The sequence below is a fragment of the Erpetoichthys calabaricus genome, chromosome 8 (assembly GCF_900747795.2).
Source record: "Erpetoichthys calabaricus chromosome 8, fErpCal1.3, whole genome shotgun sequence".
Classification (NCBI taxonomy): domain Eukaryota; kingdom Metazoa; phylum Chordata; class Cladistia; order Polypteriformes; family Polypteridae; genus Erpetoichthys; species Erpetoichthys calabaricus.
Window position 1 is genome coordinate 114,854,895 of NC_041401.2, and position 22,538 is coordinate 114,877,432.

At 39.5% G+C, this 22,538-nt stretch overlaps 1 protein-coding gene across 2 annotated transcripts in view; it reads left to right on the top strand.

Annotated features, from left to right (window-relative positions):
• Positions 1-1,230: 1,230 nt before the first annotated feature.
• The window catches only part of itgb2 (integrin, beta 2), a 92,891-nt gene continuing 71,583 nt past the window's right edge, over positions 1,231-22,538 (top strand). Inside the window, exon 1 of one of the 2 annotated variants that reach the window (XM_028807315.2) lies at positions 1,231-1,383. The gene's annotated coding sequence lies outside the window, so the exon portion shown is untranslated. Of the gene's footprint in view, positions 1,384-21,581; positions 21,650-22,538 lie in introns of those variants that run through there. The other variant, XM_051931210.1, reaches the window with a different exon arrangement.

Genomic DNA, 22,538 nt, shown 5'->3' on the forward strand with positions numbered 1-22,538 from the left:
CGTGCTGCCTGACAGGACCAGTGCTGTACGAAAGGTTAACAGGGTACAACCAGTTCAGCCACAACATCTGCCTTTTTTTCCTTTCATTTTTTCTTTTCCTTCCACTCTCTTGTGGTACATAAAACACAAGGCATCAGATGGATAAACCTCTCTTCTGTTTTCAATGACCAAAACATCTGCATTCCTCATTCCTTGTCACTGCATTACAAGTGCTCACAGTGCATATAATGCAGTGACAAGGAATGAGGAATGCAGATGTTTTGGTCATTGAAAACAGAAGAGAGGTTTATCCATCACACGGAGCCCGCCCTTACGACTAAAAACAAAACCAATACTATTTTGTCAGGGAGAGTGGCAGACTAGATGGAGAGAGTGGCTGTGCATGTCAGAATACATGACAGATGGCCACGGGAGTGCACCACGAATGTATGTAACTAGCTAAAGTTATGTTAATGAAGTCTATGTATGAAAATTGCTGGAAAAGTCATATAATTTGACATGACCTCGAAATCAGCTATCAAATGAGTTATTTGAATTAAGAGTCATTAGTGTTGGCTTGCTCTTTGTGGGATTTCCTATCACATAAACAATTTTTTTAAGCTAATGCTCAATTACCTTCTACTCATCCATTGCTTAATCTCACTAAAGGAGTTAATTAAGAATAGAAGAAATAGCTTTGAGTTTTACTGATCAATACAGATTACTCTCATTACAATATACGTGAAATTTAAAAATACACATGAAGAACATGCTAATTTCACACAGCAGTGAACCCTATCATGAAAATTACATTTGGATGCCAGATTCTGTGAAACAGAAATGTTACCACATGTACTACAGCACCAAAAACCTTTTTTTATCAGTGTATTTAAATGCTTCAAACAACATTTTATTCACTGAGACATTTAAGACTGCTAAAGAATTATGCATTAGTTCAGTTCTTCTTAAAAATCCCTTTGGAGCCAGAGTGAAAATAGAAACCAGACATGAATGTTGCAATCTTTGGCTGTAGTACAATGTTTGAGAAAAGGTTTACAGTTATACAATATATATTATGGCAAACAGTTCTAAAAATATTTCTTATGAGAGCATTGATCTTTAATGTACAATCAAAAGAAACAAAACAAATGGAGCCCCCACCTAACTGTCTTCATAGAGTATCATAACATTCTTGCAAAATGGGCTGAACCTTACACTAATGTCTTTCCTTATTTGTGCAGATGGTGTATGCTTCCTGCAAGTTTGTGGCTTTGGCAACAACAGCGAGAGGAAGCAAACTCATAATCAGAACTACCAGCTTCATTTAGTTCAGAGCAAGTACAATTTTCACTCCCTTTTCAGCGGCAGTACGTGAAATAAATAACAAGTAAGAGAGTAACTTTGGTAAGTACATATTTTCCATTAACTCTTTCTCAAGCAGTGCACTCATTTGTAAAATAATGATTTACAGTACAGTGATAAAGGAGCTTGAAAAAAGTTAAAAATGAATTGATTATTATTTCAGATATAATGAATATTTTAAAAATAAGGAAGTGATGACGGCATACAGCCTTGTAGATATTTTATACTCTGAAACTTTCTAACTTGTTGTGTGGCATTGAAACTTGTGATGTATGTAATTAAGCAAGAAATCTTTTCTTTTAATTTAAGCTACTTCCTTTATGGATGTCAGTCTTTTTGTTTGCCTCAAATATAGTGCCCTAACCAAGTGCTGCTCACTAAAAGGAGTACAAAATAATAAAAATGAGCTGCAAAAGAGCATGATATGCAGAGATAATCAAAAAGGACAAAGGGTGTGCCATGTTTATAGATGACAACACAAAATAGATTTGTTTTAGTTTTGTTTTTATAATACAACATACAACAATAGAAGGAAATAGGAAAGTGGCCTTCAGTATTAAAGCTTTGTTGATCTTGTATGCTGAGATGGAAACTGAAAATTATTACCGCCAAACACAGTACCCTCACCATGACCCTGAATTGGATTTAAACGCTGTGAGAGTGTATGCAAGTACCCGCACCATGTTGCTTTTTGAGGATGCAAGGCATGCGTTTTTTTTTGTGACATTCATTTTTCTAGAAATCATTAATGCAAATTATTGATCATTTTTCTGAACATATTTCCTCAACTAAAGCATGAAGAGAATCTATACCTCCACCAAAAACAGTGAGTACCAACAAGAACACAGTAAGAACCAGCTGTGGATGGTATGTCAGTCCATCGTAGAGCAGAATTATACATACACACATACTAGCACCATGTCATTTAAGTAATGCAATGCACTGGTGACATCTCAGTTGAAGCACTGCTTACAGTTTTTGATCTCATGCTAAAAACAGACATACAAAAGTGAGAGAAGTGTTAGAAAACGTCTAGAGAATAGTGACTAGGCCAATTCCAGGGCTATGAATTGTGATTTACTAGGAAAGATTGAAGGAGTTGATTATTTTCTGTTTAAGCAAACTAAATTAAGAAGTGACATGACTGTAGTCCATTAAAGTCTTTCTTTACACTAGAACCTTAGACAATAAATTACCAAGTAGTGTGGTGGAGAGTAGGAGTCTGGGACCTTCAAAACTTAACTTGATGTTATTTTTAAGCTTTGCTGGGCTGAATGGCCCATTCTTGTCTTTTTTTTTTCTAATGTTATAATTTAGGGATGCCACTTAACCTGACATCAACATTCTTATTATGTGGAAGGAGTCTGTACTACCAATAGAAAATCCATGAAATTTCCAGATTGGGATTCAAACCCAGGTCCATTGAGTTTTAAAAACAATATTTCTAAGCAAGGCATCAGTTTGGGGTGCAAACCCTACTGATCAGAGATAGGATTAAGGTGCAGCATGAGGCATTGCTTCCACCTGGTTCATGGGCTCCACATCGATTTCTATTAGGGTTGCTTTCTTTGTAGCATTTTCATGTTCTGCTCATTTTTGTGGGTTTCCATTAGAAGTTCTAATACTTCCTACATTTGAAAAGCTATTCTGAATTGACCCAATATGAGTAAAGTTTAACAGTGGGTTGTGTTAATACGTCCACAGAGGCCTGTTTCTTGTCTTGTGATCATTACAGTTGAAATAGAATGTGGTTCCTTAAGACTGTGAACTGAAAAAGAAGGTTCAGGATAAACTGAAAAAAAAACTGTATTAAACAAAAAATACAATTTTATTTTTTCAGATAAGTGGTAAATTATTGATTGAACAGTAGTGGGTAACGTTACATTAATAGCAGGCCTTTCTGCATTTGTACACTACCAACTCCTGACTGTTCCACATAAACAACAGGTTATCAGTGGAGTGGATTTAGATGAACTTGCCATTTTGGTTGGAGATTGTTTGTGTTGTAGGAAGCATGAAAAAACAGCCCATTCACCAACAACATACTGTAGCCCAGTATCCTATGTAAGGTGCTCCACCATAGACTGCTCAGTTGTCTGTAGGTACTTTTCCAGGCATTTAGTATAAACTATTCTTTGATAATATTGCTGTAATTTGCCCAGTACCTATTTCAATGTGTTACTTTTACCACAGCTATTTTGTCTTATGTTTGTTCAACATTCTATGATCGTTCCATCTAGCAAACAGAGAAGTACAACACAGATGTTTCAAACTTTGTACCGTTAAGATCAAAGGTGTCATATATTGTAGTGCTATATTGAGAATGGAGATGCTACCTATAATTAGCAGCACTGGAAAAAGTCCAGAGAAGGGCAAATCAGCTCATCCAGGGCTACAGGGGAATGAATTATGAGGAAAGATTAAAAGATCTGAGCCTTTTCAGTTTAAGCAAAGGAAGATTAAGAGAGTCATGATTGAAGTGTTTAAAATTATGAAGGGAATTAGTACAGTGGATCGAGACTGTTATTTTAAAATTAGTTCATTAAGAACACGGTGACACAGTTTGGAAACTCTTTAAGGTATATTTCGCACAAACATTAGAGGTTTTTCTTTACACAAAGAACAAGAGACACTTGGAATAAGCGACGAAGTAGCATGGTAGACAGTAGAACTTTAAAAAGTCGCCTTGATGTTATATTAGAAGAATTAAGTGAATACAGCTAGTTTACTTTGTTGAGCTGAATGGCCTTTTCTTGTCTAGATTGTTCTAATGTTCTAATAAACATGAATTTCCTAAGTAATTTTTATAAGATATATTTGAAATGAACAGTGACTGTTAACTGTTCAATAATGGTAACTATCAATGAGTAAAGCAGGGCAGAAAATGAAAAAACCTTGTGTTATATAAACAACTGATTTCCAGCATGAGGAGAAGCAATTTGTAGATATTAATACTATACTCTAAGTGATGTTGCTTTGAGCATACTTCTGTTTTTTAGTCAGTCAGTCATTTTACAATCCTAACACAGGGTCACGGGGGTTCTGCTAGAGCCAATCCCAGCCAGCACATGGCACAAGACAGGAACAAATCCCTGGGAAGGGCACCAGCCCACCTCAGGGCACACACACCCACCACACCAAGCAGACACTAGGGACAATTTAGGATCGCAATGCACCTAACGCTGCACGTCTTTGGACTGTGGGAGGAAACCCACACAGACACGGGGAGAACATGCAAACTCCACACAGGGAGGACCCAGGAAGCGAACCCCAGGTCTCCTTACTGCAAGGCAGCAGCGCTACCACTGCGCCACCAAGCCACCTACTTCGGTTTTTTATTTTGTTTTATTTGTTATTTTAAGACATGTCCCAAAAGCCAGTTTTGGCAACCGAGGATAGGACGCCAGAGTTCCCGCCTTCGGCTACCACCCATATCACATTGCACCCGACCCCTATGCCTCTCTTGCTGGTGCTGGGCCCACAAGAGAGCGGAACCACGTTGCTCATCTCGGGGCTGAGCCCGGCTGGGCCCCGTGGTCAAAGGTCCTGCCAACCAGGCGCTCGCCAGTGAGCCCCATATGGGGTCTCTTGAGAGAGGCTGGACTTTGTTCCACTCTGGAGTTGCTGTGGGTGAGACGCGTCGGGCAGGGGTGGGCTTGCTTATGGTCCCCCGGCTCGAGGCCTGTACGTTGGGGTTCTCCCGTTGGATGAGAGGGTTGTTTCCCTATGCCTTTGAGTTGGGGGAAGGACTCTGACTGTTGTTTGCGCTTATGCCCAAGGTCGCAGCTCGAGAGAGGGGCTGAGCTGTCAACTGATCACCACCTGGTGATGGCAGGAGAGGCTGCCAGACAGACCAGGCAGACCCAAACGAATAATGAGGGTCTGCTGGGAACGTCTGGCGAAGGAACCGGTCAGAAAGATCTTTAACTGCCACCTCCGGCAGAACTTCACCCTCATTCCAATGGAGGCGAAGGACATTGAGTCTGAATGGGCCATGTTCTGAGCCTCCATTGTCAAGGCAGCAGAACGGAGTTGTGGCTGAAGGCTGTCGGTGCTTCTCGTGGTGGCAATCCACGAACGGTCCGGGTGGTGGACACCTAAGTTCAAGAGGCCGTCAAGCTGAAGAAAAAGTCCTATCGGGTCTGTTAACCAGTGGGACTCAGAGGCAGCTGAGGGGTACCGGCCAGGCCAAGCGTGTGGCGGGCATCGGCTGTTGCACAGGCAAAAACTCGGGCATGGGAGGAGTTTGGGGAAGCCATGGAAAACGACTTTTGGTCGGCACCAAAAAGGTTCTGGCAAACCGTCAGGCGCCTCACGAGGGGAAAGCAGTGCTCCACCAACACTGTGTACAGTGGAGATGCGGCCCTGCTGACTTCAACTGCAGACTTTAATTGACCGGTGGAAGAAATACTTTGAGGATCTTCTCGATCCCACCAGCATGTCTTCCTTAGAGGAAGCAGAGCTGTAAGACTCCGGTGGGGGGGGGGGGGGGGGTTTGGGGGGGGGGGCCCGTACATAACAGGGGCTGAGGTCGCTGAGGTAGTAAAAAAGCTCCAAGGTGGCAGGGCCTCTGGGGTGGACAAGGTTCACCCTGGGTTCCTTAAGGCTCTGGATGCTATGGGGCTGTCCTGGCTGACACGTCTCTGCAACATTGCATGGACATTGGGGGAAGTCCTCTGGATTGTCAAAACCGGGGTGGTGTTCCCCTTCTTAAGAAGGGTGACCGGAGGATGTGTTCCAACTATAGGGGGATCACATTTCTCAGCCTCCCCGGTAAGGTCTATTCAGGAGTGCTGGAGAAGAGAGTCGGTCAATGGTTGAAACTCAAGAGGATTCAAGAGGAACAATACGGATTCCGTCCCGGCCATGGAACACTGGACCAGCTCTACACCCTGGCCAGGATCCTGAGGGGACATGGAATTTGCCCAACCAGTCCACATGTGTTTTGTGGATTTGGAGAAGGCACTTCGACTGTGTCCCTCGAAGCATCCTGTGGGGTGTGCTCCAAGAGTACGGGGTACAAGGCTCGATGCTATGAGCATTCAGTCCCCGTACAGGAGGAGCAGAATGACAGCTTGGTCTACATTGCCGGTAATAAGTCGGACTCGTTTCCTGTGAGGTTGGACTTCACCAGGGCTGCCTTGTCACCGGTTCTGTTCATAAGTTATATGGACAGAATTTCTAGGCGCAGCCAAGGAGTGGAGGTGGTTTTGTTCGGTGACCTCAGAATCTCGTCTCTTGCTATTTGTGGATGACGTGGTTCTGTGGCTTCATCGGACAGTGACCTCCAGCTCTCACTGGGAGCAGTTCGTGGCCGAGTGCGAAGCAGCGGGATGAGAGTCAGCACCTCTAAATCCGAGGCCATGGTTCTCAGCCGGAAAAGGGTGGAATGCTCTCTCCGGGTTGAGAACACAGTGCTGCCTCAAGTGGAGGAGTTCAGGTATCTCAGAGTCTGTTTCACGAGTGAGGGAAGAATGGAGCGGGAGGTTGACAGACAGATCGGTGAGGCATTATGCGGGTTCTGCAACGGTCCCGTTGTGGTGAAGAGAGAGCTGAGCCAAAAGGCGAGGCTATCGATTTACCAGTCGATCTACGTTCCTACCCTCACCTATGGCCACAAGCTGTGGGTAGTGACCGAAAGAGCAAGGTCACGGATACAAGCAGGCCAAAATGAGTTTTTCTCTGGAGGGTGGCTGGACTTTCCCTTAGAGATAGGGTGAAGAGTTCAGTTATCCAGGAGAGACTCGGAGTAGAGTCGCTGCTCCTCCGCATTGAGAGGAGTCAGTTGAGGTGGTTCGGGCATCTGGTTAGGATGCCCTTGGACGCTCCCTGGGGGGGGTGTTCGGGCATGCCCCACTGGGAGAAGGCTACGGGGCAGACCCAGACACGCTGGAGGGCTTTATATCTCCCGGCTGCCTTGGAACACCTCCGGGTTCTCCCAGAGGAGCTGGAGAGGTGGCTGGGAAGAGGGAGGTCTGGGCTTCCCTGCTTAGGCTGCTGCCCCCGTGACCCGACCTCGGATCAGCGGTGGATAATGGATGGAATATTTAAGACATTGTTGGATACAATAAATACAGTGAAACATGATATAATTATTAGGTGATAAGTCTCTGGGTGAATGGATTTGGAAAAGTAGAACCTTCTTCCAAAACCCTAATTATTTAAAAATAATGATAACTGTATTTTTACAAAGTAACAAACTGTGCAACTTTAGTTATATGGACAAGAAAGATACTTAGTACAAAAATCCTATACGCTCTGTGTACACTACTAATGAGTGGTTTCAGATACTAGCCACACAATAAATACAGTAGCATAAATGGCACAATTTATTACTAGAAGTTTGTAGGATGCTGAACATCTTTATGCTTACTTCAGACTGTGACCAACAAGAACTTCTGTCTAAAAATTACAAGAATGTTGTTGGTCTTCTTCTTTTTTATATATCTTCTGAGTGGCAGAAATGTACATGAGAATTAAAACCTAAAGACAAGAAATGGGTTGGGCAATTCAAATAAACTCCGCAATGATGAAATACAAAAATCATAGTCAACAGAATTTTTTAAATAGAAAAATGAACTTCTTAACAAAAATAAACTCTTTTTTTTTTCTTTTTGAAACAGAAATTTATTTTGTGGTTAAGTTGAGAGCATTGATTATTTGTAAGCCTTCAGTCTTAAGTATCATGCTGCTCAAAACTGCACGAACCGACACCACTGAGCTACACAATTAAACGGGCACTCATAGCAGCCTGAGTTATGCAAACATGAATGCAGGAAAAGAGATTAAAAAAAAGATAATAAAATAAAGAATTATGTCAAAATATCCAGGTCAATTCTAAACTACTCCAAAATAATCTTTAAGTAGCTAGAGATCATGATAGAGACAAACTTTACATTATAATTTGATTTCTATTGGTTGTAAATGAAAAAGAAAGTTTTGGTTATCCTTAGTGACCCTCCTGGAGACATGTCATAAAATTAAGCTAGTGACTGATATTTACCCTGTTCTCAGATTTTTTTTTCTACAAGCTTCAATTTTTTTAGTTTTTGCTTATGCCTTTTTGCAGTGTGGCATGAGACATTTACTGAATTATTTTTTTATCTATTAGTGAGGGGGAATTATTGTACCTTATCAGAAAGGTGTCATGTCCTATTAATCTTAATTTATATATGACTCAATCAGTTTGACTGCTTAATGGAGAAAAACATAAAATGGTTATCGTAAAATTTCTTACCCTGGGTTACTTAGGTAAAAACTCTGCTCTCCTGGAACCTAAACTTGGTTAAGTAGGCCTATTTGGTAACAGATTAAAAAGTTATTTTGAAATGAATGATTTAAGTAATTAATTATTAAATATGTAAATCCCCACTTCTAAATGTGCTTAATATGAAGTAATGTATTTTAGATATTGACAAACAAATGTATCTTGATTTATTGTCAGATAAAGTGTGAAATAAGAAGTGTTGTTATTCTTGTTTGGTATTACAATCTACAATCTATTACAATCTATGTGTTCTTGTGTATTCAACAGCGAAGTGTTGATGTGATTTAACATGTATTTTCTTTATTTACAATAAGCAAGGTTAAAGGGATTTATGCCAATGATGTCAAAATGAGATACCCGTGATAATTATTCAGCTAGCAGATATTTAAAGCAGATTGTAAGCCACACCCAAATTCTTTATAGCAATCAGTGATAATGATAAGAGACAAAGCTGACACAAGTTCTCAGTTGCATAACTTAATTTCCAAATCAGGCAGGCAAAGAAAGAGAGAGACAAAATTCATTAAATGTTTCTGGGAATTGGATATTCTGATAAACCTAGCCGTCTTCGCACCCTCGTCCCACGTAGTAGTGAACAGGACAGTGAGGAGGGCCCTGCCCGGCTCCCCCACTCCTGACTCCTCCCCTCGGCCCACTGCCTCTGTCTCGGATTAGCATGAATATATCGCTCCAGCAAGCTAACTATGATTCTTAGCAAATGAGAGAAGTCGCAAATCAACTGGAATGTTCAAGCAAATTATAGATAAAAACCCAATCTGAATCTGTTAAGTAGTTCTCTCGTTCAATAGCTAAGTGGAGGTAAGCTACACCCCGAGGCTGGCGCGTGAGTAAGGAGGGCCCTACCCCCTCCCCTCGGCCCGTTGCGTGTCTCTTGGATTCGCGCAAATAAATTGGTACTGCAAGTAAAGTATCATACATAGCGTGATGAGAGAGGTCCGCAAAATCAACCGGAATGGTCAAGCAAATTATAGAAAAAAAACCAATCTAAATCAGTTAGTAGTTCTCTTGTGAAAAGTGGGCAGGCATACAGACAGACAAACAGACAGACATTGGATTTTATATATATAGAGATATTGATACATTTTACCTTTCTTCGTATTTTGGCCATGGAAGAGGAAGCACCTACCTCAGTGGCAGTGGCCCCTACCACGTCCAAGGCTCTAGGAGCCTGCATATAATATTTAGTCTAAACTTAAATTATTATTAAATTAAATTAAATTATTATTTTCAAATTACAGTATAAACATCTAAAGTAGAAAACACGAGTGTAAAAAAATGGATGGATAATACTGTGTAATGTAGTGTCTAAAGAACTTCACTTTAAATGATAAGGCGTCTGGTTCTACTCCTGTACTCACATCCCTGTGTGACTCAGAGAGAGTCACTTGACCGTCTGTAAAAAATACACGTTAGCTGTTGCATTGTATATCTGAACAATTTATAGGAAAATCAAAATAAAGGTTACTTGTTTCTGTTAATATTATCAAGATTAGCAAAGAATTTCAGGAATTATTCTCCCTCACATTGTTTCAACTGATGGGCAAAATACTAGTCCTTTACAGTAGACTGCAAATTAGTTATGAAGACTGCTACATTGTTTCCAGCATTCAGGATGATCATCAACATGAAAGACAGAAAGCTGCCTTACCTGATATATGCCACTTCTACAATTCTGTGTTATGTTTACTCAAAAATTCATGCTTTTTTGTATTTTGAAGCTGTGTTTTCTACTACATAATTATATTGAGCTGAAGGCTTTTCAGTTGAACTGAACAAAAAGGTCTGAACCAGCTCTGGCTGGGATGCTAGCCCATCTCTGAGAAACTACACATGCCAATACTCACTCACACAAGGTCAAAAGAGAGTCAGTCATAAGTTACCTCAACACAAAAGAATTTAATTTCATGTGCTGAGTTTCGAATGAAAAATTTTCCTCTCCCCCTCATTCACTGGTGAAGAGTCCTGCCTTTTATTCAAAAGCTCAGCATTATGTGAATGTGTTTCCTTTTTATGATATGCACTGATGTATAATATTATAAAAAAAATGTTTTGTTTTTCATATTGTTGCACAAACAACTGAATAACTGAAAAATGACTGACACTAATGACTGACTGTTTTTTTTCATCTACATTTTTCATATTGTTTCCCATTCATGATCATTGGCTTCTATTAAAGCATAACATTTTTTATCTTTATTCTTCACGAAAAAAGTTTTTCTAAGTTAACACTACAAAACATGTGACATAAGTATAAACAAGTAGATAAGAAAACAGGTTTGATGAATTAATTTTTTTTTTTTTTTTGTAAAATGTCTTTAGTTGTCATGTTCTTAAATGTGTGTTTGTGAATTTGAAGCTGTAATTACTGTCAACCCTTAGGTGACACATTGACAACAAGTGACTCAAGTTCATTGAACACTCAGGTCATAGTCTTTGGACTACAGCCTGACACTCTGAACAAAGGCTTGGGTTTTGCCAAACATAAAAAAGACCCAAATCCAATGACTTCTACAGAAATAGAAAGAGAGCTGTAAGTTGGGAAACTGTAGCACACCTTCAACTGCACAACTCTTTATTTACTTCATTTAAAAGAAGAGATCGCCTGATCGCATATGCTTTAGTGTTGACTTAGTGTGTTTTTTTCCTATACCTTTAAACAAGCTGATACTCTTTGTATAGTGGTGGCTCTAAATGTATTATAACGTAAATGTGGAAGATAGGGAGTACTATTGAACAACTTCTGAACCAAGATTGAATGGCCAGTAGGTTCAGATTAAAATATTATTGACTCAGGCGCCGCCGCTAGTGGCAGCCTTTCCAACAGCTCCATGTATGACTTTATCTTTTTACCTTTTTTCTGTATTTTTCTCTATTTCACTGTCAACTCCTACCACTTTCTTTTATGTGGACTAGTTCCCTAGACACTTTTTACACTTTTTTTACTACTTTTTACTACTTGGAAAGTGTGAATTTCCCCTTGGGATTAATAAAGTATCTATCTATCTATCTATCTATCTATCTATCTATCTATCTATCTATCTATCTATCTATCTATCTATCTATCTATCTATCTATCTATCTATCTATCTATCTATCTATCTATCTATCTATCTATCTATCTATCTAAAAGAAAAAAATACATCTTTGTTATAAGGCACACAAAGGAGGGGATGAGCTGAAAAAGAACCCCACTACAGTAATATAACATTCTCAAACTTAAATATACAAAGATGTAGGTCCCTAATTGACTCGCTGGTAAAGTTGATCATGGTTTCCACTGTTATCCTTTCTTGGAGATAGTGAAGGAAATGCTAAGTTGTCCTTGTGTGCGTGTGTGTGTGTGTGTGTGCGTGTGTGTGCGTGCGTGTGCGTGCGTGTGTGTGCGTGTGTGTGCGTGTGTGTGCGTGTGTGTGTGTGTGTGTGTGTGTGTGTGTGTGTGTGTGTGTGCACTTTAGTTTATGTGAACTCTCTTATGGGCTAACATCCTGTTCAGAGTGATTTCCTCATTTAGACATGTTCCTTCTGGCCTGGATGTTGACTGGCCATGACTTCTTAGATGTTGCTCAACACAAGTTGCACTAGCCCACTCACACACAATTTTGTGAAAAAGATAATGATGTGTTAATTTCTGGCCATACTGTGGTTCATTTTATTATTCATAACAAAAAATAAGGCACTGATATAAAATATTATCATTTTTACTTCATGTTTTGTTCAATACCACACCTAATTGAATGTATTTACTGGAAAGGTCTTCATTTAATGACTTTTCTAATTGTCTTGTAGTTTTATCAAATGTGAATGTGCCAGACCATTTAAGAATCTATGTGTGCATTAATCATTGGTTCCTCCTTCTTTTGCATGTTTTTGTACATCTTAATGAAATCACATAAATGTTGCTCATTTGCTGATTAGATCTATCAGCCCTTGCAAAAGTGATCGCATTTTCAAAAGAACATGATACATAAATGAGCAAATGCGGGTTACACTTTAGAACCATGACCCCGCATTACTTTAGCAGCTCCACCCACCCCTCCTATAGAAGTTCAATAAATGTGCTCACTACCAAACAATTTCTTATGAACAGTCCTGAGAACAGACAGCATGACAGAGTCTGAACAGCTCAACGAGCGTTTGTGGGGAAATAAAAGTGAGGTGTGATGTTTTCATTATATGTGGTCTGAATATTTTAACTTAAGCATTCTTCAAAAAACTAAATTTCCTCTGCACTTATTATTGAATACTCATTTGTTCAGTGCATGATGGCTACGCAATAAATGGATATTGATCTATCCGCACACACATGCCAACACTGCTTTTCAGAGGCCCAGAAAACTGAACCCCATCCCAGCAGCATACAGTGCAAGGCAGGAATTGAACTATGGATGGACAACCAGCTCATCACAAAGCATGCACAGATGTCTCTAAGATATGGGAAGAAAACCAGAGAATCAGAAGAAAAATCCTCTAAGAAACATGAAGAATGTGGAAACTCTACACATACATATAATACTATCTACATTACCTGTCAAAATCAGGTGATAGAATAAATGTAAAAATATTGCATATCTTTTGTCTTATGTGTACTCTTAGCATTCATCCTATGCCTTCTTCAGTATGATTGTGTGCCTCAACCTGACTTGTCTGGTGCATCCTCTCTCATTTGCGCTCTGATAAAGCCTGGTTCTCAGACTCTGTCATTTTGAGGCCCCTTGCTTGCTTCCTGTTCACTTTGTGACTACCACTAATGATAGGTGGCCCCCTATTATCTGCTGCAAAAACGTTTGTATTTCTGTGAGTACTTCCTTTGTTTGAAGGCAACTCTCAGTGAACCTCTACACCTTTCTTTGGTATCCTTCTGTGTGTGTCAACCTCCCTTTGCCTGGCATTTCCTATCTCAATCACATTTGACTGAGCAACTATAGCGAAATTGATTAATCATAATGCTCGGTGGGACCAAACACACACATAGACATTAGCGTTCTATTATATAGATAGATTATAATATAATGTAATATGATATAATAAACATCTACACGTGAAGTGTGTCTGTCTGTCTGTCCGTCATGGAAGTGCGAGGTTGCCCAGAAGTTCGAGTCTACAGCATGAAGCTCAAAGAACCGGCAAGGTGTCCCCAAGTTAATGAGTCAGAAGAAGAAAGAAGTACAAGGCTACAACATGAAGCTGAAAGAAAGTGACTCCGTCGCCAAAGTAAAACCGCTGAGGAAAGACAAACGAGAAAGAAATTCGCTTAGCTGCTGATAGACAAGGGGGCGAGCACATCCACAAAACAAAACCGCTGACTCTGCATTTCAATTTTTTTTCCTGACGATTGCAACAGTTTCTAGGAGCCCAGGCTTTTTACAGCATGGGCTTACACAGCTAATATAATATAATAAGAGTCATAGCCTTACAAGTAGCTTCAAGGAGCATTATTTAAAAGTGCCAAAGCACAACAATGGGTCTAATGTTTAAAGCAGGTTTTTACCCCTCACTAAAATAGTATTTTCCATAATGTAGTGTGCAATTTTATTTAAAACAAATTATAGAGAAGAATAAGATATAGTTCTGATCCCCAGACTAATTTTATAGAAAATATCAATAAAAGAAACATTAATAGGAGTGAGACAGTGGCAAGTGTTTTCTGCTGAACAACTCCAGAGTTCAAATTTCAAATCAAGTCCAATCAAATTTTATTTGTCACATGCAAATTATATACACAGTGCAATATATAATAAAATGCTTAATTGCTCAACTCCAAGACTGCCTTTAAGAAGAATACAAAATGACAATAACAATAATTGATGACTTTATAATTATCTGAAATAATTAACAGAATTTTAAGTATGTGATAAAGAAATTATTAACTTAAATAACTTAATGTTAGTGAACATGAGGATGGCCTGTGGTAAGAAACTCCTCCTCAGTCTCCCTGAACAGGACTTTAGGTAGCTGTAGCATTTACCTGACTGCAGCACAGAAAAGGCCCAGTCCGGCATTGCTTGGTGTAGGTGTCCGTGAATTTAAGGAGTGCACAACCAGTGATGTGTTCATCTGATTGCACCACTCTCTACAGAGCCCTTGTGGTCCTGCTGTGTGCTGTTTCCAAACTAGGCAGTAATACTTCCTGTCAGAATACTTTTAATGGAGGATGTGTAGAAGTTCTTTAGTAATCAGTAGGGCAGCCTAAAATCCCTGAGGTGGTAAAGACATTGTGCCTTCTTTACCAAGGTGTTGGTCTATTTGGACCAGGTTAGGTCCTCTGTGACACTGAGGTATCTGAAACTGTTCATCCTCTCCACCCGAGTGTTGTTAATACTGAGAAGTGTGGTTGTGCCTTTGCTGTTTTCTCCCAAAATCCACAATCAGCTCCTTTGTCTTACTCACAATTCAGGAGTAGATTGTTGTCCTGACACCAGTGTGACAGACTCTCCACTTCATCCAGGAAAGCCTGCTCATTGTCAGATATCTGGCCTACCACACCTGCGTTATCAGCAAACCTGACAATGATGCTATAGTCGTATGTAGGCAAGCAGTCATACTGTATGTGTGGAGGTTGTACAGCAGTGAAGCCAAAACACAGCCCTGTGGAGTCCCTGTGGGAGAGTGAGGGTTGATGAAGTGTTGCCCACTGTTGAACCACCTGAGGTCTGCCTGTCAGGAAGTTAAAAATCCAGCTGCACAGTGATAAGAGTTTAGAGAGATTTATTGTGTTAAGTGCAGAGACATAGTCTATAATTAACATTTGCACATAATTCATACTCTTGTTAGGTTGAGGTGGGCCAATATTGTATAAAGGTGATGGCATCCTCTTTGGTTCTACTGGAGTGATATACAAACATTAATGGATCCAGTTCCTTTGGAAGAGAAGAGCATATGTGATTTTTGACTAACCTCTCGACACACTTCATTTCTATAGGCAATAGTGAAACAGAATGATAGTCATTCAGACAGGTTGGATGTCATTTCTTAGGTACTGGGACAATGGTGGATCTCTTAAAGCATGTTGGTATGACAGACTGGGTTAAGTCTGGGGACTGTAAGTGTGAGCTTTACATATTCTCACTGTATCTGCCTTCTTTCCAGTTTCCATCCCTCATCCAAGAGATGTGTATGTTAGTTATGAATGCTAGGGGTCACCAGAAAACGCCAAACCTCAAACACTAACACAGTCCCGAGTTCAAATAAGTGGCATTTATTATACAAATACTTTGTAAACACAAGCACAAATAACTCACTCTTTCAACCTCCTCTCCTCTCTCTACTGCACTGCTTACCTCCAGTCGAGTGTTGCCTTCCTTCCTCCCAGCTCCAACTTGCCTGAAGGCAGTGCATTCCCGTTTATTAAGGACCAGGGAGTACTTCCGGTGCTAGGGCTCTGGCCTATTGGAAGCAATTCTGGGTCATACGGAAGTCCCAAATAACAGCAAGTGCATCTCCCTGCAGTGCCCTCTTGTGGCACCATCAGACCCCAGCAGGGCTGTGCTATTGTACTACAATCCTTGCTGGTGTCCGAATGGACACCTCTACCCAGGGCTGCTGCCATCTAGTGTCCTGGGGGAAAGAACATCCCTTAGTGCCAGGTCTTCTCTGGCCTTCCCTTTCATCTGAGCCAGGAAAGTTATTACAACTGTGTCCGAATGGATGAATGAAACACCAGTTTAAATAATTAAAATAAAGTGGAGCTGTCCTAGGTAACATACACGTGCATTTGCAACAAACATGACAATAGGGATGCGGAATTGGTTTTTAAGGTGGCTCCAAATGGTTCAGGACATTAGTAGGTGGGGGAAGGTAACGAACATGGATGACTGATAATGCCGCCCTTGACTCATGAGACTGGTTCCTATGGGTATGTTAGTTTCATTCTAAAGCAGTGCTTTTCGTTTGAGCTGCACTATACACACTCACACTCCTATACATACTGTGTTAGTTGTAATAGATTCCATTAGGATATAAGAACATTTTAAAACAGCTCTGGTGATATTCTTCAGAGGTCTTGCCCATTACTAAGATGTAGATATGCAGGTCGTTAGGATGACACGGGGTAATGTTATAGATTCTATTGTGACCCCACAGTCATTTTTGTGCATAATTTGGTACCACAGGTGAAGTAACAGCTTCATCATTGGAGAGATAATTTATTGAACATCATATTTCATGATTACATACATACACTTACATACAAACACTGTTGTAAGTCGCTCTGGATAAGAGCGTCTGCTAAATGATGTAAATGTAAATGTAAATGTAAAATTTGAACTTTTTGCTCCCGATTCATAAAGTAATAACAATACTTAGATTTATGCCAAAGGGTTTCAATAATTACTATTGTTTTTTTTTCTACTGGCTGGACTCAGATTATCCTGATCTTAAAATGACCAGGAAACCATATTAAATGCCACCAAATACTCAAGTTTTCTCAGGCTCAGGTCCTAAGTAAACACTTTCACCTACAGCACCATGGAACCCTTCAAACCAACCTAGAGCAAAGACTACTTTTAACACATATATGTAAATAATGTACATGTTTGAATTGATGCAAATCAGAATATGATAAACTCTTCTCTTTTTAATGTTTTATGGAAGTAAATTTGTCATTTTGTGTTCCACAGTATGCCTTCACATTGATGAACAGATTTATGTCTGCTGAAAGCTGTCTTCCTTGATATTTTGATCTAGAACTTAGCACTCTTCCATCCTCCAGTAAAAGAAAAAAAAAATGAAATGAATGAGCCTGTTTAACTAAGGCTGCTCTTAACTACTGCAGAAAGGCTTTATTCCTCTTCTTTGTAAGATCATTAACATTACTTTGGTATGAGGACCACACTTCCTTTATTTTATAACAGTATTGAATCTTACTGTATGGTTCCATGGTATCCATGGTTCCTGTATCATGGCCTCCCTAGTCCATTTTCAGTTCCACATCATCTAATAGAGTGTAGATTGTGATCCCATTTGTTTTATGGCTGAATGATCCAGAAAGAAGCATAACCTTAATGTGAACATGTCTCCCCTAATCTTTTAAATAACAGTATTTTTACTGCTACAGCTATGTTTTTGTAGGTGAACTAAAAACAACAAACGCAGAGCAGCACAAACAGTAATAAAGGCTACAACTCTGCATGTATACAATATACCCATGCTGCAATGTGCACCTGCTTATGCCAGTGGTCTAGATTGTGAGAATTGTCCAGACCACAAGCCATCATCTGCCTAGCTTGTACTACTCCACAGATCATTAAATACATTCTTCTTTCTGTTAGTCCCATAACTTTAAGTCTGATGAATTATAACTGACTTAAAATGTAAAGCTTTGTTAACTTTAAATTTATTCTAATAATGGCTATTTATTTACTACTATTCCTTTGTACAGCTTTGGACATGAAGCCTTTAAACTTTGCAGTAAGTTACCCTAACATCTATCCTTTCATCTATTTTGAAACCCGCTTAATTCAGTACAGGGTTACACTGCCAGTCAAAAGGCAGGAACCAACCCAGGATGGGACATCCGTATTTACCTAACAGGAGTAATAGAATTCAAACTAAACAGTTGATTTAATGGTGGCTATGCGTATTAGTTTTTCTTATCCATTGTAGTGTTCTTGACATTTCTCTGACTACTATCTAAGTAAAAGTGTGTTTTTTTTTCTGTAACTGAACTGGCTCTAGAAAGCAAAAGCATAGCCAATCATCACACTAGGTAATAGCATTGCTATAAAATACTCCATTTGCTCCCAGTGGTTGTCAGTAAATCAATGCAGAAATAAAAAATAAAAAAATAGACAGGCTGCTCAGTTGTAGACCTAGAAAGCTCACCCTTAAAGATGAAAGGCTATAAATATGGGATACAGCACTGAAAATGCACTGCTTCCTAGACCCAAAAACTTAATGCACTTTAAAATTCAGCAGTAACCCCAAAACAAGAAATCTTGCAGTTTAAGGTCTTTTGTGAAGTAGCACCTTTCTAGTTGTTCTGGAGAGGAAAGTGAAAAGAAAAGGAATGGCAAGCACTTCAGACCTAATTTACAGCAAGGCTTTAGTGAGATACAGTGAACCCAGAAAGTATTTACATACTGTCAATTTCAGCACACTTGACTGTATTTGTAGATTTAATTGTAAATTAACACATTTTCAATCTATACTCAAAAACCCAAAATGTGAAAAAAGTGAAAAAAAAACATGTTTTCAGAAAGGATTGCAAATTTATTAAAAACCAAAAACTGAAATCTCTCCTTCATACAAGTATTCAGGCACTTAATTATTACTTGGCAGTAATTACAGTATTACTTTGACAGTAATTACAACTTTAAGTCTTCTTGGCTAAGTATCTACAAGCTTTGCACAGCTGGGGCCTCATGTATAAACGGTGCATATGCGCAAAAATGTTGCGTAAGAACATTTCCATGTTCAAATCGTGATGTATAAAACCTAAACTTGGCGTAAAGCCACGCATATTTCCACGGTAGCTCATACCCTGTCGTACGCAAGTTCTCCACTTGGTTTGCAGACTGGCAGCACCCAGCGTCAAAGCAGTGCTACTGTTCCTGTGTGGTTACCCATTCTTTTTTAGATCCACATCCCTGACGCAGCTTTATAAATACATTGAAATTAACCGCATATTGTTTATTAGTTTAATGCATCTGACTGTAATTAACCTGTAACAATATAATGGTCCACAGAATGGTCAAACTATTCCAAATACCATAACTGCTTTAGCGTTGTTACTTTCACTGCACCTTCTTCTTCTTCTTTCAGCTGCTCCTGTTAGGTGTTGCCACATCAGATCATCTTTTTCCATATTACTCTCACTGCACCACTCGGAGTATTTATATCACTGTATCTGAGTGTGAATCACAGCTGTACAGCAGCTGATCGGAAAGAGAATTATCGGTATACAGCATCAAGCACACGCTGCCTCAGCCATTCGCTATTTGAACTGCTCTCATATGACAAACGCTTCAGTCTTTCCTGTACTGACCTCGCGGTTCACAAACAGTTTCATCCCAAGAACTCTAAACGCACTCTATCAGTCTCCATCAAGTGCTCCTTGCAGAACTGTTTGTACTTATAAGTACAATTACCTCACTGTAAACTTGCGATACACTTATAATATTGCACAACTTGAGCCACTTTATAAAGCGCGTATTTACATATGATGATGAAATCATTTTTAAGATGAAATGCAGCAAAATATGTTTCTTATATTATACAGATAAAACTTTAACTTTAACTACACGGTGCCGCAGCGCTAGCGAGGAGCTGGAGCTTCGTTCACGGATTGTTCCTGCCTCACGCCGTATTCTTGCTGTGGCTGGTGTGACACTGGAAGGATAGATGGATAGAATAATTAAACATTACGAAGATATTTCAATGTTCCTTAAAAGTTTTGAAGAATCGGCGCTCTAAGCTTACAGATGGCTTAACGTCTATTACAGAGCTGATTGTGTGGTGATTGGGTATTTGGAGAAAGAAAAGTACGGACAGGAATTGGAGGTTAGTATGTTTGAAAAAGACAGTACTTCTGTAATAAAGTATTTCATCGAAGGTCGCACATGGCGCAGCAAGCATCTTGCGTGAGACATGAACAATCACTGCACCACCGTGTTTCCATGTTTAATAACATGCTTTAACTCCTATCATCATGAAAATGATATCACGTATACTTCTCAGTATTTTAATTATTCAGAGAGCTGTAATATTATGAATGTAATGGATTCTGTGTCCAGTCGGAGGAAGAGAAAGCACGGAAGCACGTAGTGATTCACGCACATAGAGCACATAGAAGATCAAATACAAAACATAGCATTTAACGTGCTACTTTAGTTACGATGGGATTGAGAAACTAGTAAATTAAACGATTTAAAGATGAAGTGTATGATGTTCAGCTTTAATGACAAAATAAACTACGTGATTAAAGTGGAAATTTCATGTTTTTTTCACACTGTGTGCCTTTTTTTCCTCTGTACCCTAATAAGCTTTCACATAACACTCAGACGGTGGGCTACGACTCGCCTTTTCACGGTGACTTTGATATGTGACAACTTCTTTTTTATTTCGGCACTGTGCGACTTTGTGAACTTGAGCTTTCGAGTTTCTCCAACACACTATGTCACTCGATCGACTTCCTTTTGTAGTTTATACCATTGTTTAAACCAACAAATAGTAAGTTTTTCCTTGCCTCCACTTGGTATTCGCTGAAATTCTTCTATTTTCCCTCGTACTTTTGTTATTGTCTTTTCACAGAAGGCTGAGCTTAAGGGCTATTTATATTGATTTGCATATTCAAAGAGGCATGATTCTGGGAGGAGTTGGGGCGAGACAGCAAGCGCGTGCACGTGCGTTAATTTTCACGCTGACCGGGATTTATGTAGTGGAAGAACGTGGAAGCTGGCATTCGCACAGATTTATGCATCTGGATTTTTTTGTGCATAAGCACATTTCCGGTTTTGTGCTTACGTCATGTTATAGTGTGAATTCTACGCACGGCGTTATGCATGAGGCCCCTGGACTTTGGCAGATCCTCCCAACCTCCATTAGATTGGAAGGGAAGTGTCTATAAACTACCATCTTCAGGTCTCTCCACAGATGTTCTATTGGATTTAGGTCTGGGCCGTGGCAGGGCCTCTTAAGAAAAGTAAGAGATTTGTCCTGAAGCCACTCCAGTGTTGTCTTGGAAGTGTGCTTTAGGTCATTGTCAAGCTGAAATGTGGACAATTGGAACAAATGGAGTAGATTTTTTTTAAGGACGTTAGGGATTTCTGGCTTCCCACCCAATCACTAAAGAACTTCTATGAATCCATTATCGAAAGTATCCTGACAGGAAGTATCACTGCCTGGTTTGGGAACAGCACACAGCAGAACCACAAAGCTCTGTCGAGAGTGGTGCGGTCATACATCACTGGGTTTGTACTCCCTAATTTCGAGGACTTGTACACCAAGTGATTAAGGCCAGGGCAAAGAAAATTAACTGTGACACCAGCCCTCCCAACAAAGGCCTCTTTTCTGTGCTGCAGTCAGGTAAACACTACCACTGCCTAAAGTCCAGTTCAGAGAGACTGAGGAGGAGCTTCTTACCACAGGCTGTCTGCATCTTGAATAAGGAAAGTGTCTAGAATATATGATGCCCTATTTTTAACTCTCTACATTTATTTAGGTTACTAAGTTATTTACTATTTATTACATATTTATAATTCTATTAATGATTATTGCTATTATAAAGTCATGCATTATTTTTATTATTCTTTTATATGCTTCCTAAAAGCACTGTCTTTGGAGCCGAGCAACTACACTGCAAAAAATGAAATCTAAGCAAGTCTATATGTATTTATTTCATGAGATTAAATCTTGTCTTCCTTATTTTAAGAATTATTGACTTATCGAAAAATTTGTATTAACGATCATTTAGCTTACTTTAAGAAGTCTTGTCAAGTAAATTTTGCTCACCCCATTGGCAGATTTGTTTGCTAAATAAAAGCAAAACAGCTCCCGTTCAAAGTTTTTTTGTCTAGTTTTTGCGTATGCATTTTTTGCAGTGTACCCATTTCACTGCATAGTGTACTGTGTATAGAATTTGTATGTGACAAATACAATTCGATTTGATTTATTGGATTTGAAAGTAAAGGAGTCTGAGTACTTGCTCAATCCACTGTATACTTAGGAAGAAGTTTAGAGCACGTATTCATTTCAGTGTTCAGTTTCATTATCTTTCAATACTTCAATACACTTTTTTCTATATTCATTTTGAGAATTCTTTGTGAAATCCTTGATTTTAAAATACACAGGTGTCCCTGCGCCTATGGGGATCGTTATGACAGAGAGCCCTTGTCCTTATATAAATAACATAACCTTCTCAAACCTGGTAGCGTTTGACATAAGACAGAAATAAACCCAAAACAACATGCCAGTC